Source organism: Heloderma suspectum, chromosome 2, assembly GCF_057233095.1.
Source record: "Heloderma suspectum isolate Gila_16-S chromosome 2, 16-S_ref, whole genome shotgun sequence".
NCBI classification, from domain to species: domain Eukaryota; kingdom Metazoa; phylum Chordata; class Lepidosauria; order Squamata; family Helodermatidae; genus Heloderma; species Heloderma suspectum.
This window is the reverse complement of record NC_139459.1, coordinates 36,544,874-36,560,059: the sequence shown is the minus strand read 5'-3', so window position 1 is coordinate 36,560,059 and position 15,186 is coordinate 36,544,874. Positions and strand designations below refer to the sequence as shown.

Sequence of the window (15,186 nt, the reverse complement as noted above, 5' to 3'; positions counted from 1 at the left end):
GAGGCTGGTGGCTCCAGTGTCAGTGGGGCGGTGAATCTGCTCCAGGTTTCAGTCAGAAGCTCTAGAGGAGCTATCCAAGGTATGGAGCACCTTGGATAGCTCCTTTAGCTTTCTGACTGAGACCCATAACAGATTCACTGCCCCATTGACATCAGAGCCACCAGCCTCCACTGCCTCTCATCCATATGGCATATCTGTGTGGTTGCCAGCCAGACTGCAGCATTGTCTTTATCATTTTGTCTAGAGAAACATGTCCTCTTGTATATTGTTGAGACAGGGTCAAAATTCTGTCTTGTGTTGCACAAACAGAAATGCCTCGTCTGCAAATTCGTGGGTTCAACAGGCATTCTGTGTAACTGAGCACAAACTTTTGTTGTATCACAGAATTTGTGCTCAGGCCACTAAAAGAATGTTTCAGCGTGATGTTGAAAAGGAAATACACTTTGAAAAAATATAACTTCTCACATGCCTGCAGAATTATGAAGTCAAGTGTTACATCACCAGCCTTGTATAGGTGGCCACTCACGCATTGCCAAAAGGGGGCCGAAAGAAGACACAATTTTGCATTCAATGTGCACATGGAAATGGATATGGAGTTGTATAGATGCAAATAATTACTATAAGTTAAGAAGAAATACAACACATCTCATCATAGTGAGGAAGACTAGGACCGGGTGACCTGTGTGCCTGTTCAGCCTGCTGTCCAGGTTCTAAATTCAGGGCCCCTGCTGCTTATGGTTGTTTATCTTTAAACTGGATTTGGATTGGACAGCCCTTCAAATAGAACAGAGGTGGGCAACCTGGTGCCCTACAGGTATCTTGGACTACAACTCCCATGAGCCCTAGCCAACATGGCCAATGGTCAGGGATTATGCAGGTTGTAGTCCAAAACAGCTAGAGAGTACCAGGTTGCCTATCCCCTGAAACAGAGGATACTTTCAAATAGAGGACTGTCCTCTATTGGGCAGCCAACCAGCTGCCCATGGAAAGTCGACAAGTAAGACATGAGGGCCATAGGCATACTGCCTCTGGTACCGGAGGTAGTATATAGCCATCAGGACTAATGGCCGTTGATGGTCTTGTCCTCCAGGAGCAGATTGTGCCCTCCCTTACAATTGTTTAACCTCGTAAAAGCACAGTCCTATGAATGTGTACTCTGAAGTAAATCCCATTCAGATCAGTGGGGCTTACTCCCAGGAAAGTTGCTACAGGAGTGCAGCCTAAGAGGATTTTCTCTCTCTCAAAACTGGGATTTTAAAATAGGTCTTGCTTTTCCAATACTACTAGAATTACAAAACTGAAATGTAATAAAGCTTTTTTTAAAGTATATTTTATACAAGAAAAATGTCAGTTGCTAAATAATTTATGAAAATTAAAACTGTAGTGCCGAAAAAAGTGTGTTTTTATTCTGTTGCAAATAAAATTTAATATCAAGTGTCTTTGTCCTTTTAAAACGCCATGCTTCCTAAAATCTAGTTAGGATTTGCCGTGTAACATGTATCATGTCATATCCATGCTACTGAATGTGATCTAAATTCAGGCCAGTTACATTTGTATGGACATATTGCTGTGTTATCTTTCCTTGACTCCGAGGAGAGGGAACATATATGTAACATACATATAACATTGGATGGAACTCTCCGGCTGCAATCCTATACACATGTACCTGGAAGTAAATCTCATTGAACTCAGTGGAACTTACTTCTAGGTAGACATGCATAGGATTGTGCTATCAATACTTTACTGGCTGTTAGGTTAGGGCCTTGGTCCAAACTAACATTATTCTTTGAATGGAACAGTGCAATCTTACACATTTCTACTCAGAAGTAAGCTCCACTGAGTTTATTTTACTTGGTTACAGAGAGTTTCTGTACTGCTTTTCATTTTCTCCACACACAAAAAAAAAGCCAAAGCAGTTTATAAAATCAAATCATGATAAAACAAAATAAAACCAACAATTAAACAATAAAACAATGGGTAAAAACAATTTGAAAATCTCATTAAAATAACCAGGTGCAGCTGGTAACGCTGGGTGTCAGGGAATTGCCTGGGCAAACAAGTGCATCTTAAGTTGTTGGAGGAAGCTCTCCATGCTAGGATCCTGCCTGATCTCAATGGGGAGATCATTCCAGATAGTGGGCACCACAGTTGAGAACGCCCTCTGCACTGTGGCCAAATTCACCTCAGTAGACCATGGTATGGTCAGCAAGCCCCAGTCCCCCACTCTCCACCCCCAAACATAAGACCAGGGCAGCGTATATGAAAGAAGGTGGTCTCTCAGGTAACCTGGTCAATGGGTCAATTACTTCAATAGGACTTACTCCCAGGTAGGTGTGTATAGGCTTGCAGCATGGCTCGCTGGGGAATGCTGGGAGTTAGGACATTTTCTGTCAAAACATGCATAGGATTGCATCCTAAGTCTTCTAATATTGCAGCCACAATATAGAGGCAGCAATACAAAGAGAGATGGCATGTTTGTACCTGAGTGCTTTTGCTCTTGAAATGAAAAATTAAAATCACAGACACACATGCCACCATCCTGATGATGTAAACTCAGTTTTTTAATTTAAAAAACAACATACAGACATGGAAAATGGAGACACAAAAATGCCATCCTTTGATGTCTGAAGCAGGTTGCTTCACATCGCTTCATCGTAAGACTACCTGGGTATTTTTTTCTCAATGGGTTAGGAAAGGTAACCACCTTGATTCATTTCTGGAGGCAGAATCCTTGATATACATCCATAGAGATCCACAGCTCAGAACAGCTTCCTCTTTCATGTCCATGGAAATTGCTCATCTTCTACACTGTGTGCCTGAATCAAGGTGTGGGACTATAATGGGTTTATGTCGAGACCTTCCATTTTGGTGTCAAAAGAGTCAAGTACAACTAGGGAATACTTATGCAGGCACATGAAGTACTAAATATGAAGTTTTAGACACATTTACAAGGAAGTACATTCCATTTAATTCGGTGGATCTTAATTCTGAGTAAACTTGCATTGTATTGGGCTGCAAATTGAAATGTGACAGTCTGCCATCCTAAAATGCATAGCTCTTTCCAAAACAAAGCACATAACCCTCCTTAAGTATTCCTATCTCAAAGCATAGTCAAAGCATAGTTTCAATTTGCTGAAAATAATTGTCCTATCAAACACAATGTTGTTCAGTCATTAAGTCGTGTCCAGTTCTTTGTGACCTCATGGACCATAGCACGCCAGGCCTTCCTGTCCTCCGCTCTCTCCTGGAGCATGCTCAAGTTCATATTCATTGCATCGTTGATGCTATCTAGCCATCTCATCCTCTGCCGTCCCCTTCTCCTTTTGCCTTCAGTCTTTCCCAGCATCAGGGTCTTTTCCAGAGAGTTTTCTCTTCGCATTAGGTGGCCAAAATATTTGAGCTTCAGCTTCAGTATCTGTCCTTCCAATGAGCAGTCAGGGTTGATTTCCTTTAGGATGGACTGATTTGACTTCCTTGCAGTCCAGGGGACTCGTAAGAGTCTTCTCCAGCACCACAGTTCGAAAGCTTCAATTCTTCTGCGCTCAGCCTTCCTTATACTCCAGCTCTCACAGCCATACGTTACTGCTGGGAACACCATAGCTTCAAACACAATGGGCACTGTATTAATCAAAATGTGGTTAAAAATGAAATATAAAGTTCCTGCCAAAAGTGACAATAAAGTTCAGTTACAGCACAAAGTTTCCTTTCACTGCTTCTGTGGAACCCCTGGCTATAAAACTCTTTGTGGGAAAAGACTTTGTGGTGAAATCTTTTTCTTCAACATGCTCATTTTCCCCACTTCTAGAGTTGCTTCCTTGCTCCTTTGTTGCATTACATTATACGTACAGGGTGTGGGGGCAGGGGAAATGCCACTAACCGCTGATTAAGCTGTTTGTTTGCGAGTTGAAAGGTTTAAGCTGAGTAATGTTTCCTTGACCCCACACAGTATGAGAGACTTAAGTCTCATGCAAGGCTAGAGGAAAGGAGACCGAGAAGATTAAGTATTGGAATGGAGCTTTACTGGATGTTTTTCAAACTTCTTGGAAAGGAAACAAATGACTGACGGGCTAAATGAAATGTGTGGAATTCACAGCCTATGACTGATGTTAACCCCCCTATATATCACGCTGTAATCCAACACGATTTGTGTATATTATGTGTGTAGGGTAGTCACATACACATTGCCAAAAAAAGACGAAATGCGTCACTGAAAAGAAAAAGAAAAAAGCACACAGTTTTGTGTAACATTTGCAACTGCTAATTTAAATGTATCGATGTGCACTTAGCAATAACTGATATAACTAAAAAAAGAAATACAATGCATCTCACTGCAGTGGGGAAAACTGTAACTAGGGACCTACGTGACTCCTCAGTCTGCTGTCTGAGTGCTAATAGTTGAGGGACACCTCCAAGGCCCCTGCTGCACACCCATCTTATTGTTTGTTTGCTACATTTATATCCTGCCTTTCCTCCAAGGAGCCCAAGGCGGTGTACGGTGATCGTCCTTTCCATTTTATTCTCACAATAACCTGTGAGGTAAGTTAGGGAGAGAGTCAGTGACTGGCCCCAAATCACCCATTGAGCTGCATGGCCTAGTGGGGACTAGAACCTAGATCTCCTGGGTTCCAGTTCAGCACTCTAAACATTACACCACACTGGTTCTTTATTTGAGAACCAGACTTGGGCTGCACAGCCCTTCAAACAGAGGACAGCTTCAAGCAGAGGAGTGTCCTCTGTAAAATAAGATATAGAGCCACCCAAATGTCTGTGTCCATGTGCTCTCATGCAAACACACAAATATGTATGCAGATCAGACATAAGCTCTGTTCAGGCTAGGGATGGACGAAAGTCACTTACCTGATCCCGACGCTTGCTTCGCGGTGGGGGGGAGGCACTCCATCCCTCCCCCCAAAATTCTGGCCAGGGGGGAGCGCCCCGCCTCTCCGGCCGCGAAAGTTCTTCTGCCGGGAAGAAGTTAAAAAAAACCCCAAAACGTGATAGGCTACATAAAGATTTACGTAGCCTATCACGGCTAGATTTTCAAAAAACACCGTGATAGGCTATGTAAAAGTTTACGTAGCCTATCACGGCTGACTTTGGGGGGAAAAAAAAAGCGCGTATGCAAATGGCGGCACCCATGGGCGCCGCCATTTGCGTTCCTTATTTTGGCACGTCTAGTCTATAGACTAGACATGCCAAAATAAGGAACGCAAATGGCGGCGCCCATGGGTGCCGCCATTTGCGTATGCGCTTTTTTTTTTTCCAAAGTCAGCCGTGATAGACTTTTACGTAGCCTATCACAGTGTTTTTTGAAAATCTAGCCGTGATAGGCTACGTAAATCTTTACGTAGCCTATCATGTTTGTTGGTTGTTTTTTTTTTTCTCTTGGAAATGGCGGAGGCAGCAGCCGGTCGGAAGACCGGCTGCTGCCGGGAGCCGCCGAACCACCGCCGAACCACCGCTGGGAGCCGCCGGGAGCCGCCTCCACGAGGGACATTCACCGAAGGTAAGTCCCATCCCGGGGGGGTGGCGAACCGTTTCTCCACCAATTTCGGGGGGCCGAATGCATTGGCATTTGGCCCCCCGGAGATTCGTAGAGAAATTCTCTGACATCCCTAGGCATTCAGCCAAGCTCATGAGCTTAAAGTGGGTAAAGTTTCAGGATGCTGGCCCTGCCCCCTTCATCTCCAGGTGTGTTGGCCCTGCTGTGTTGAATCAGCAAGGTCTGAAAGGGACTGCTACTTGCATTCACTTGAACAAGAGTAGAACTCTCTGCATGATCTCTGACCCGGCCTTATCAGAAAACATGAGTATAACTCCCTTTCAGACATATTTAGTAGGGCTGTGCACCGCTTTGGCCAGAAGCGCAAGCTCTGAGCCAAAGCAGGATGCTTCGTGCTGCTTCTGAGGCGAGGCAGAGGGGGCACAAAGTGGGTCAGGTCACTCCGAAGTGCTTTGGTAGTGCTTCAGAGTGATCTGGAAGCCCAACCATGCCGCCACTGCCCAGCCCCTAGCTCCTTACCTGGGTCCTCAGGATGCACGCTGGCAGCCTTCTTCCTGTTTCAGGGAGTCGCCATTTTAAAAATGGCAACTCCCTGGAACGGGAAGAGGGATGTTGGTGCGTGTCCTGAGGGCTCAGAAGCTGGTGGCAGCAGTGGTGACGATGGCAGCAGTGGCAGCAACTCTCTGGAACAGGAAGAAGACTACTGGCACACATCCCGAGGGCCCAGGTAAAGAGTTGGGGGCTCACACAGCGTGACAGGGGGTGGGGCATGCAGCCCAAAGTAAAGTGGGCCTGCCTCAGAAACCCCAAAGCAGCCTTGGAGGCAGATTGTTGGGTCCCTGCACAGCCCTAATATATTTTTTCTGTTCCTCCTGTGCAAGCACCGGGTCATTACTGACCCCTAAAGAAATGCCTGCTGGGTGGTTTGCCATTGCTTTCCCCAGTCATAACTACCTTTCCCCCAGCAAGCATTTTACTGCCCTCAGAAGGATGGAAGGCTGAGTCAACCTAAGCTGGCTACCTGGGACCCAGCTTCCGCTGGGATCAAACTCAGGTCGTGGGGAGAGTTTCGGTTGCAATACTGCCACCTACCACTCTGCGCCACATGAGGCTCCCCTAATATTTAGTACAGCAAAAAAGGCAGTGAAGAGGAGAAAATTCCCTATCACCAAGAAGGCACTGCAGATGAGTATGCAAATACATGGACATCTAGAGGCAATGTACCCAACACTGTGGATGTCAACACAGCCGCAGCCCTGCTCCTGAAGAATCATATGCTGTCCCCTTCACTCGAGGACTGTGTGAAGGGGGCTTATTTATAATATAAAACACACTGATTGTGAATGTCCCCTTTTCTTATTATTATGTACATATGTATTTATTTCATTTTGTTTCTATACTGCCCAATAGCCGAAGCTCTCTGGGCAGTTCACAAAAATTAAAACCACAAAGTATAACAATATATATATATAAAATATGAAAGCTTAAAACTACAATATAAAAGTATAACTGGAATAAAACCTAGCACCAATGCATAGATTTAAAATACAGATTTAAAACAGCAGAGCTAAAAGACTAGAGTGCTAAAATGCTGGGAATTTGCAATTAGAGGTTTGCAGACAGTTTGCAATAGTATCCTAAAATTTAGCAAACTTTTGCTGACAGACTAAAGGTACCAGACATTTTCTCATGGACAAAAAATATTTAAGTCCCACATGCATTCCTTCCTTAACAGTCATGCAGATGCTTCTTTTCAACCCGTTTCACGTTAAATGTTAGACCTAAGGGGATATCAAAGGTTAACAAAGGTCAGTGAGTTCAGTCTTATACTAGGAGACTATCGGAGAAATAAATAATGGGCCTGGCCCAGCCAAAAGTAAGCAGTTTTAATCCTGCCATGATAAATACTCCTATTACAAAGTCAGTTCCAGTGAACTCACATACTTCCGAGTATGCATGCTTAAAATTGGTTTGTAAATCCCATGGATTTCAATCAAATTTGGGCTCAGCTCTGCCATGTGGAAAAAAGGGACATAAAAGTGCTTAATTCTGTATCTTGTCCAATATTTTTTACAACTGCACAGAGTTCCTTTTGAAATACACATGCTAAGAGGCCCATCCCATGTACAGTAGCCAACCAAATTGTCAGTTGAATCTTACTCCAACACTGTTGGTGGGGCAGCGTGTTCCACCAGCCCTGAGGGCAGCAGGCAAAGTGCATTTTATTTTGTTTATTTAACTTGGGGTGCAGGGCAGTCCGCATGGCACACAGCTCTCTCTTCCAATGCTTCGCTGCCACCTCCCAGCAACTGCTGCCTGAGGCAACTGCCTCACTTTGCCTAATGGCAGGACCAGCCGTGTTTCCTAGGCTAAGTTGCCTGAGAGCCCTCAACAAGCTAGAACCAGTCCTATGCAATATTCTACCAGAACTGCAGTTGTCTGGAAGAAGGTAGTGACTGCATTCACCCAGTAAATCCTCAAAGCTGTGCTTTTGCCTAGTTTTGAAATGGACCTATTACAGTATTTTCTTTAGCGATCTTTATCAAAAGCAAACATGTCTTGATAAAATTAAAGATTTAAAAGCTATTTTTAAGTGAATGTCTGGCTCAAACACTATCAGTCTGTAGTAGGAGGAAACAAGGGTCAGAAGTAATGTGCTGATCTTTTTCACAAACCTGCCCCAAATTAGGATGAATCGGGTTAGCCGCTCTGGAGTCTATGCAGCCAGTGACTAACACTCAGGCTTCCTTTGTTGGCAATTGGATGGCGCAAGCATTTCCAGGTTGCGATACTTGTACACCCCTCCTCTGTGGAGACATATGCATGGTTGTGCAATATATCCTTCCACTGTGGAGACTGACACTATTAAATTACAGGCTGTTGTAATTTACAGCTGAAATACAAAGTTTAGAACTTCCGGTATCACATTGCAAAGCCTCTCTCTGCTCTCTTATCCTCAGTGAGGTAAAACAGGAAACAAACAGAATGAATGAAAGAATCCTGTTAAAAATAAGACAAACCAAAACAGGGACAAGTTATACAAGGGATTGTAACAATTAGGATTAAGATGAGCCCTGCTAGATCAGAGCAAAGGCCTATCTAGTCCAGCATTTTCTTCCCACAGTAGTCACCCAGATTCTTATAGGAAGTCCACAACAGGACGTGAATGCAATAGCACCCTTCCACTTGCATCCCCCAGCAACTGGTTTTGAGAGCCATACTACCTCTGATACTAGAGATAATAATATAACCATCATGTCTAGTGGCCATTGATAGTCTTATTCTTCATAAAACCACCCAAGTTGGTGGCCATCACTACATCCTGTGGTAGTGAATTCCATAGTTTAACTATGCACTGTGTGAAGAAGTGCTTCCTTTGATCTGTCCTGAATCTCCCACCATTCAGCTTCATGGACTGAGCCCTGGTTCTAGTATTATGAGAAAGGAGGAAAAATGTCTCCCTATCTACTTTCTCCACACCATGCATGTGTGGTTATACACTTCTGTCATATCCCTCCTTACTCACTTCTTTTTCTAAGCTGCTATAACCTGTCCTCATAGGGGAGTTATTCCAGCTTCTTGATCGTTTTAATTGCCCTTTTCTGCACCTTTTCCAACTCTATCATATCCTTTTTGAGGGGCAGTGACCAGAATTGTACACACTATTCCAAGTATGGTCACACCACAGATTTGCATAAAGGCATTATGATATTGGCAGTTTTATTTTTGATCCCTTTCATAATTGTCCCCGTAATGGAATTTTCCTTTTTCACAGCCACCACATTCTGGTTCAGCATTTTCATGAGCTGTCCACCATAACCCCAAGATCTCCTTCTTGGTCAGTCACCACCAGCTAGGGATGGGGGAGAATTCCGCCACGGACCCCAATGAGGCTGGATTCCAAACATCCAGCGCCATTGGGGCCCATGGCAGAATGGACCACTCACGTCCGCCTTCCCCTAGAATCCGTCTGAGTCAGATCCGTCTCGCCGTCGATCCTGTGGAGCTGGCCGCCTGCTCCGCATCACTGGTGAATGTCAATACGGCTGGCAGCCATTGCCATGCCGTATAGCTGTGCTAAGCAAGTCTCCGGACCCAAATGGCATAGTGGGCAGCTGGCTCCGCAGGATTAATGGGGAGCGAAGCTGGCCTGAATGGATTCCGGGGGAGGGATGGATCGCCTCTCTCTGCAGGCGGATTCCCCCGCGGAACGACAGGTAGGGAATCCGCCCATCCCTACCACCAGCTCAGCCTCCATATGTGAAGTTAGGATCTTTTTTTGCCCCAATGTGTGTATCACTTTATATTTGCTTACATAGAACCACATTTGCGCTTTGTGGTTTTAATCTTTGTGAACCGCCCAGAAAGCTTTGGCTATTGGGCGATATAGAAATGAAATCAATAAAATAAAATAAAAGTAACAATTTGCCATTTTAATGCCTAATCCCCCAGTGTGGAAAGAACTTTTTGGAGCTCTTCACAATCCTTTTTTGTTTTAATCACGCTAAATAATTTGTTGTCAGCAACATATTTAATCACTTCACTGCTCACCCCTAACTCCAGACCTTTTATGAACAAGTTAAAATGCACTGGTCCCAAGACAGGTCCTTGAGGAAACTCACTGTTTACATCCCTCCACTGAAAAAAAAAAATTCCTACTCTCTACTTTGCCTTCTTTAATTGTGGGTGGCCTACCTGCAGCAGGGGTGCTACAAACTGTACTGCCTAGAGCAGTGATAATTTGTGACATGCCTGAATAGGAGCAAGAAGGCCATAGGCAGGGAACCAAGCCTGCACACTTGTGTATCGCCTTATTTCATTCCCCAGTGGGAGGAATCCTCTTCAGAGGAGGAGCTGGAGGGCCCACAGACAAACAGCATGCCGGAAGACCTTTGAGGAGATGGCCATGGGTCCATCCCCACAAGAGAAAGGAAACTCCGCTTTTGAGGCAGAGGCTGAGCAACACCTAGCCCCTGAGAGTGGTGGAGTCTCGAGAGGCAGGTCAGAAAATCCCCTGTGAGAAGGAGTGCCTGGCCTTGAAAAGGAAGGCTCCTCACAAGAAGGCCCTCTTCCAGAAGCCTCTGATGTGTTTCATCTGAGACCTGGGTGGGATTCTGGGAACCCCAGTTTATAAACCTCAGTCGTAGGCTGGGAAAGCTGCTGGAAGAATGTCTGTGTATCAGCTCCCAGCATCTTACAACTTAGTTTCCTGACTGGTTTCTTCCTTGGACTGATCTCTTGTGCTGCTTACCTGTGGACTTCTGATAAGGCTCTGCTCCTTGGATTGTGATTGTATTGGACTGTTTGCCTGTGCTTCTGGCCAATGCCTGCCTTTTGACCTTTGAGACAGATTTATCCCATAGACTGCCCCAGGACTGGGCCTGATCCAGGCTCAGCAGGACATCCCATGCTTTTCTAGTGCTATACTACTGCCTGTTTCCTAGTTCAATAGACTAAAGTATAACAAAAACATGGTGGGTTGAGAAGGGACAGGGGAGTGTACAGATGTACTATAGTGTGCATTTGAGTGACACTATCTCATATAGAATAGTAGAATAGTAGGGTTGGAAGGGGCCTACAAGGCCATCAAGTCCAACCCCCTGCTCAATGCAGGAATCCAAGTCAGAGCATCCCCAACAGATGGCTGTCCAGCCTCGTCTTGAATGCCTCCACTGTGGGAGAGCCCACCACCTCCCTAGGGAATTGGTTCCATTGTCGTATTGCTCTAACAGTCAGGATGTTTTTTCTGATGTTCAGCCGGAATCTGGCTTCCTGTAACTTAAGCCCATTATTCGGTGTCCTGCACTCTGGGAAGATCGAGAAGAGATCCTGGCCTTCCTCTCTGTGACAACCCTTCAAATCCTTGAAGAGGGCTATCATATCTCCCCTCAGTCTTCTCTTCTGAAGGCTAAACATGCCCAGTTCTTTCAGTCTCTCTTCATAGGCCTTTGTTTGATCATCTTTGTTGCCCTCCTCTGTACCCTCTCCAGTTTGTCTGCATCCTTCTTAAAATGTGGTGCTCAGAACTGGACACAGTACTCCAGATGAGGCCTAACCAGTGCTGAGTAGAGGGGAACTAGGACTTCCCGGGATTTGGAAGCTATGCTTCTATTAATGCAGCTCAAAATGGCATTTGCCTTTTTTTCAGCCATATCACATTGTTGGCTCATATTCAGCTTGTGATCGACAACAATTCCAAGATCCTTCTTGCTTGTAGTGTTGTTGAGCCACGTATCATCTTGTAACTGTGCATTTGGTTTCTTTTTCCTAGGTGCAGAACTTGTCATTTGTCCCTATTAAATTTCTTTCTGTTGTTTTCTGCCCAGCGCTCCAGTCTTTGAGCTAGTTTGCTCATCAGGATATCATGGGGCACTTTGTCGAAAGCTTTGCTGAAATCAAGGTATATTATGCCTACAGCATTCCCACAGTCCACAAGGGAGGTTACGTGATCCAAAAATGAGATCAAATTCATCTGGCAGGATTTGTTCTTGACAAATCCATGTTGGCTTTGAGTAATCACTGCATTGTTTTCAAGGTTTCAATATGTTTGACTTAACTTGGAACACTTGGCAAAAAGATTTGCCACCACTGATTTATATGAAGTTATATAGCCAGGGAAATAAAGTATATAAATCCATTCCCATTTGAAGAGCTATTTTTGTATTCGTTGTTGTTTTTTGGCAGTATTATCATATCATTTGTTCACTATAATGTTTAGAGTAATGATATTTAAAAGGCAGTTCAGTAGGGTTCCCATCTATCCAGGACTGCCCCGGGGACCAAATTCCATGATTTTATATATTATGATTGGGGGAAAAAATGCCTTTAACATGGCAACGTCGATTATAGTGGGACAGTCTTTGATGCATATGTATAATCCTTCTGTCAACCCTTTTAAGGATCAGAAGTGTGTGTGTGTGTGTGTGCGCGCACACGCGCGCATTGTAACAATGTGCTCCCTGACATCTCTGTTCTCAGAAGGTAGGCCAAAGAATACAACGTCAAGCTATTTTCCCTGAATTAATTTTGCTGGAATACTTGGTAGCAATCTACTCTCGAGACCCTTGACAATTTGGAACAGGCTAGTGTTAAAAATGTTATAAGAATCTTTTCAGTCATGATCTGTGTGAGAGAAAATGTTGGTTGTAGAGATTTTATTCTGTCATATATTTAGTAATTCTGTGAGACGGTGTCAAGTGCTGAGATATCTAAAGGGATCCAGGATCTATATCCTATTCTGAACTATATCCAGAATTCTTTTTAAAAACTGTAAGACTTACTATGGTCAAGATTACTGAGGGAAAGACATTTAGTATATAGATAAAGAACAGCTGGTGTAGATGAAGATTGCCAACATTTTATTCCAAAAATTCTGGGCTCCTGTTGAGACTAGAAGGTGGAGCCTGATGGGTGATGGATGGAGCCAAGATGGAATTGGATGAGTCAGGGGAGCGGAGCCAGGGGAAAACATAGCAAGGCAAGGATGGAGCCTAGCAGAATCTCACCATTTATATCCCGGGATTGCTTACTTTGCAGAACATAATTTGGCACACTGGACTTGTAAAATAAAAACTGGTTGGCAGCAGTAACAGACACACTGAAAGCCATTTTGTGGTGGAATCAGCATACTGTGGAACTCAGGTATGGAAAAAGAGCACTACATCTAATGGGCTTCTTCTCAACATATCCTAGTAGTTCACTCTTCTACCACCCTACAGATTGATGAATAGGCACTGAAGATCTTTCTGTCATGAACTGTCTAGGATTTCTTACTTGCAACATTGGCAACCCTAGCAGATCCATGAAACGGACAGAAAACATCCCAACAGCTTTTTAAAATTATATCTATACCTATTTACACAGCACAATCCTATACATACGTCCCCAGAAGTAAGTTCTCTTTGAGTTCAGTGGGACTTACTCCCAAGTAAGTGGGTATAGGATTGCAGGCGTAATTATATTCTGTCAGGACCCTGAACCTCTGCAACTTCAGTCAGAACCATATGAAGTGTTCATTTTTTTTTTTTACATTTATTCAGCTGGGCAATTGCTTGTTTCTCTGATTTTACATCTTTTCTTGAGAGGCACAGATGGAAGGTTGTAATTCCAAGCTTGCAATGATTGCTCAAGTTCACTTGCATTCCTGACCATAGTTGGAGGCTCCTTACTTTAGACAAGTACAATATGCTTTATCTAAGGATCACTCCCGCAGAATACATGGGTAAGCTGATTTAGACTGGCTGCCAAAACAATTCACACAGCAGAGATCCCTCTCAAAAGCGGTGGCTTTGATCTCTAATCAAAGAGTGATAAAGAGGAGGAGGAGGAGGATGGCATCCTGCCAATGCACTGAAAGGTCATTCTCCTTGGGGAATATGCCCACAGCATCAGTTTAGAACCATGTGAATGAGGCTTGGGTGGATATTGAAAACTGGAGCGCTGTATAGCAGGAGAAGTCTGCATCGTTCAGAATTATGTGTATTCATAAAGAGCACTGCGTAACAAATATTTTTAATATCCATGAAAACTATGGGTCAAAGAGAATAAAGATACTCACTGTTGTTGTTGTTCAGTCGTTAAGTCATGTCCGACTCTTCGTGACCCCATGGACCATAGCATGCCAGGCCTTCCTGTTCTGCGTTCTCTCCCGGAGCGTGCTCAAGTTCATATTCATTGCATCGGTGATGCTATCTAGCCATCTCATCCTCTGCCGTCCCCTTCTCCTTTTGCCTTCAATCTTTCCCAGCATCAGGGACTTTTCCAGGGAGTTTTCTCTTCACATTAGGTGGCCAAAATATTTGAGCTTCAGCTTCGGTATCTGTCCTTCCAATGAGCACTCAGGGTTGATTTCCTTTAGGATTGACTGATTTGACCTCCTTGCAGTCCAGGGGACACATAAGAGTCTTCTCCAGCACCGCAGTTTGAAAGCATCGGTTCTTCGGCGCTCAGCCTTCCTTATAGTCCAGCTCTCACAGCCATACATTACTACTGGGAAAACCATAGCTTTGATTAGACGGACCTTTGTCAGCAAGGTGATGTCTCTGCTTCATACTATGCTGTCTAGGTTTGCCATAGCTTTCCTCCCAAGGAGCAAGCGTCTTTTAATTTCATGGCTACAGTCACCATCTGCGGTGATCTTGGAGCCCAAGAAAATAAAATCTGTCACTACTTCCATTTCTTCCCCTCCTATATGCCAGGAAGTGATGGGGCCAGATGGCATGATCTTAGTTTTTTTAATGTGGAGTTTCAAACCAGCTTTGGCACTCTCCACTTTCACCCTCAACAAGAGGCTCTTTAGATCCTCTTCGCTTTCTGCCATTAGGGTGGTATCGTCTGCATATCTGAGGTTGTTGATAATTCTCCCAGCAATCTTAATTCCGACCTGTGATTCATCCAACCCGGCGTTTCTCATGATGTACTCTGCATATAAGTTAAATAAGCAGGGCGACAATATGCAGCCTTGTCGTACTCCTTTCCCAATTTTGAACCACTCGGTTGTTCCATGTCTGGTTCTTACTGTTGCTTCTTGACCCTCGTACAGGTTTCTCAGGAGACAGGTAAGGTGGTCTGGTACTCCCCTCTCTTTACGAATTTGCCACAGTTTGTTGTGATCCACACAATCAAAGGCTTTAGCGTAGTCAATGAAGCAGAAATAGACGTTTTTCTGGAATTCTCTTGCTTTC

General features: G+C 44.2%; 1 protein-coding gene across 1 annotated transcript in view; it reads left to right on the top strand.

Moving 5' to 3' along the window:
* Window positions 1-15,186, top strand: part of ARL15 (ARF like GTPase 15) — a 447,774-nt gene that overhangs the window by 621 nt on the left and 431,967 nt on the right. The window lies entirely within an intron of this gene.